The sequence below is a fragment of the Lactuca saligna genome, chromosome 2 (genome assembly GCF_052625555.1).
Source record: "Lactuca saligna cultivar CGN05327 chromosome 2, ASM5262555v1, whole genome shotgun sequence".
NCBI classification, from domain to species: domain Eukaryota; kingdom Viridiplantae; phylum Streptophyta; class Magnoliopsida; order Asterales; family Asteraceae; genus Lactuca; species Lactuca saligna.
Genome location: NC_136418.1, coordinates 156,158,841 through 156,163,450, shown reverse-complemented (window position 1 = coordinate 156,163,450; position 4,610 = coordinate 156,158,841).

Sequence of the window (4,610 nt, the reverse complement as noted above, 5' to 3'; positions counted from 1 at the left end):
TAGTCCTTTTTCGAATTTGGGTGAAAATTGCCAAAAATTCGAAATCTCAGGGACCATTTTTGAAAATTCTACCCTTGTTTACAAATCATACGAAACATTCCAAAATATTCGAAGTCCCAAAAAAAATTCGAATTTGGGTGAAAAGTGTCAAATATTCGAAACTTGAGTTAATTTGCGAAGTGACAAAAATTCGAACGTTCAGGGGTCAAATTCGAAACTTTGCATTTTCTTTCAATTCATTCGAAGCTTTATGCCAAATATACGAAGATTATAGCAATCATTCGAATGGTATTTTTCCTTTGACAAAAATTCGAAACTTCAAGGATGAAATTCGAAACTTTTTGCTTCTTCTTTAATACATACGAATCTTTTCAATTCATACGAAGCATACGAAGCTCCTCCAGTGAACAGTAACTTCTTAGCCATTCATCCAACCTCTGAATCCACCCATCGTATCCAAACACAATCATCCTTCCTTCAAGATACCCACATACATTCTTCGTATCATCTACAAACCCCTCTTCGTTCAATAACCTGAACCATACAACTATGATTACCCGAGTATCACCAAAAACAATTCCAACGATTAAACTTCCAAGGACTTCGATCATAGATCCTTAACTGTAATTCAAACCTTCGATCTCAAGCATCAATATCAACAACATCATAGTTCGTTTCCAAACAAAAAAAATCTAAGTCCAAGTTCTTTTCGTTCCCTAACCATCAAGGCGAACATCGATCGATTCCAACAAATTCAACTCCAAACTATCAAACCATCAAACTCATGATCGACTCTAATTCTCCCTTTCCTGTAGGTACGTACAAATACACGTACACCATTGATATCGATCCCCAAAATAGATTTCAATTCTTAATCGACTTCTCAAAACCTTTAGGCATTCAATTCCAATAATCCATCAGATGATTTCGAAACCTATTCTACCGAATCAACAATCCAAGCATTTAAAATTTGAATTTTGTTTGACCTTTCGATTCATCTGTTCTTCAGTCTATAATTCTCCAAATCGAATTCAAAATTAACTCAAAGCATAGAGATCAAAACCCAATCAAACCACCGAAACAAATTTCAAACTCTATTATCGATTTTCAAGAATCGAAATCAATATAAAGCTGAAACTTCAAACTTTTGAAAATCGATTAAAAGCTTTTTACGAAATCACAACTGACACTACATCAAACGTTATCAAAATTGAGTTTCAAATCAAATCAATGCTAATCGAACAAAGAGCATATGCAAGAATGACTATAGGTAATGAAATCGATTTTCATTTGAACTTGATCAACGAATAAGATCTGATTTAGTCAAGATCAATTTAACGGATCTGTAACGACCCAAAAATACGACCCAAAAATTTCTTTGAAAGCATTACTAGAATCATACTTATAAAAACTGTGTCATAAGTCTAAATTCTCGAGTATTAATTCAAAACATAATATCATTATCAGAGTATAAACATCCTAGGCTGAACAAATGGTATGTGCACTGCAATCTTCCCGAGCTCCTCTTTTGAAAACTGGGTACCTGAAACCAAAACTGAAACTGTAAGCACGAAGCTTAGTGAGCTCCCCCAAACTACCACATACCATACAATAACATATAAACACATATTGGGCCTTGCCCACTGCATCGGGACGAAGCCCAGAAACTGCATCGGACCGAAGTTCGGAACTGACTGGGACCTTGTCCCCTGCATCGGACTAATGTCCGGAACTAACTGCATCGGACCGAAGTCCGGAACTTACTGGGACCTTGTCCCCTGCATCGGACCGAAGTCCGGGACTAACTGCATCGGACCGAAGTCCGGAACTGACTGGGACCTTGTCCCCTGCATCGGACCGAAGTCCGGGACTAACGGCATCGGACCGAAGTCCGGAACTAACTGCATCGGACCGAAGTTCGGAACTGACTGGGCATAACATAGCATAGCAAAACACATATCAAATAGCATAACACACGTGATCATAAACTCATATACTGCATACTACGTCGGGCCGTAGCCCAAAACACTTAACACGTAAATCCTGTCTGAGCCACGAAGGCATCAAACAAACTAACAACTGCATCGGACCAAAATCCGAAAACTACTGCTACTAAACGGGCCGGCATTGTGGCCTTAGACCCGTTCCTACTGGAAGGAAACTCACCTCACACTGCTGAAGTCCCGCAGACACAATCCCACACTGCTGATGTCCCGCAGACTCCACCCCAGCTGCTGGCTGACAGATTCCCGAACTGTCAACACCAAATAACACCCAATTAATAATTGGGTTATAACACATAACTAAAAATACATGCTTTGGATAATTACTACATTACCCCTAGCTTGGCTTTCCCAAGCCCAAGGCCCAATCCATAGGCCCAAAGTAAACTAGGGATCAAAGTCCATCATATGGCCCAATTGATCAGTCCAGTCCAACATGTATCATTCTAGGGCCCAATATCATACAACCATCTAGGCCCCAACTATGGCCCATCTATGGCCTAATTTTCCAAATTGGGCCCAATCCTTCATATGGGCCTTACCCTAACGCCCAACTAATTACTCTAGTCCATTTGATTATTCTCGGATGGCCCAATACAAAGCCCAAGTGAAATTAGGGTTTCACATCAAATGATAACTAAGGTTAAGTGTTTTTTACTTAACCCACTAAGGACTTAACACACTAGGGACTTAATCAATTAAGGACTTAATCCATTAAGTCCATTATTGCTTAGATTAATTCTGCCAAAGTTTATTATTTAATATTCCAAGTTATTACATAATTCTCGTGTGTCTCGATTAATTCCCCAAAATTAGGGTTTTGATGGCATTAAGGTTTCCAACCCAAATACTAGCCCATTTATTAATTTATTGGCCTTTTATGTCAATTAGGGTTTTATTGGGTCCAATAGAGTCCATTAAGCTTCATTAGGCCCATTAGAGCTCCTTTGAGCCCATTAGGGTTTCACTAAGCCCAAGCGAATCAAACTCACAAAGCGAGCTCACCGCCACCCGACACGGCGGCCGGTGGCGGTAGGAAGCGGCAGCCACCGCCCTAAGGTGGTGGTTTTCAATTTCTTTCCATTATTTCCATATTTACAATTTACAATGCAAAATACCAAATTCACACACACACACGCACTAAAAATACACATACACGGTGGCAGCCACCACCTCACGGTGGTGGTGGTGGCTATACTCGATTTTCCGGCCAAACTAACACCATACACACATATCCACCGAGGAAACAGAAGCACACCCATCCATACTTCTGGTTGAATCACCTAGCCACCCTCTTGGTAACATACGACGACAGCAACGGCCATTTCACGGTGACAGCCACCATGGTCGGCTGCCATGGTGGTTCTCACGACCCAAACACGACAGATCTCCCCCCCCCCCACAACGCGTTCACGTCGCAAACATAAGACCTGAACCATGCCCTTATTCTCCGGTGATAACACGAACGCCACGAGCTCCCCCACCCACGAGGCGGCAGATGACGGGGGTAAATAGAAAATAGCAACATGAATAGCGATCTGGATGGCTACAACAGCCGTGGTGGTCGATTTGAGTCCTCATCCACAGTGGCGGCACCGGTTGGACAAGATTGCGACCTCACCAATCTTCACAGCCACCAGCGGCGGAGACGATCACAGTCGAGCTCGACAATGCAAACGATGGTTGATGGCGTCGGTTCCAGCTTCATCGACGACTGCGCAAGGCAGCAGCAATGAGTACAGCGGCAACTCAGTGGTTCACGCTACCGATTCTTGTTCCCAACCTTGGTGGTCGGAGATAGCGGCGACGCCGGAGATTGAAGATGTGAATGGTGGCGACTGGAAGGAGGTATAAGGTGGGGTGACGGCTGCACATGATCTTTAGGGTTTCTGTGTATAATCGGGTTTATATACCGGTTCCTTACAAACTTACTCCCATGTTTACACATACAGTCCCTCCTTTTCTATTTTCTTTTAAAATAAGACCCAAATAATTACCATGGAGTCCCTAACTCCAAAAATTCTTTATAATAATTCGGAAATCATATTTTTAACCCCCTAAACTTTCAATTATTTATCTTAGGCTTATAATTCGTTCATTAATTTATTTATTTATCTAATAATTAAACAGGGTTTTACAACTCTCCCCCACTTAAATTAGATTTCGTCCTCGAAATCATTCCTTACCGATCCTTACATACCAAGCCACTCTAGTAACATAGTCATCATCTTGGGCACGCCCTAGCCTTCCCAGGGTAGCCGTGACCAATCTTCACAAAGTCCTACAATCCGCAGGTGAACGAATTCCTTACAACCATATCTCGTCTACTCCGTCTAAAAATTGTTGTCTTGAGATGATCTGAATCCCTAACAGACCACTCATGTTGAATCATTATCATTGAATCTAGTCGTTCGTCCATCAACATGCTACTCAACTTATGATAGCTTTAGGTTCTCACTATGAAACAGGTTCACAGACCTAATTATCTCTGTATATTTCTTGTACCTGGCCAAGCCCCAGATACTCCTCTTGTGAGTGACTTGTCACTCCACAATACTCCAGCTATTTCGTGAGTACTTGCAACCTGAAACAAAATACTAATATTGC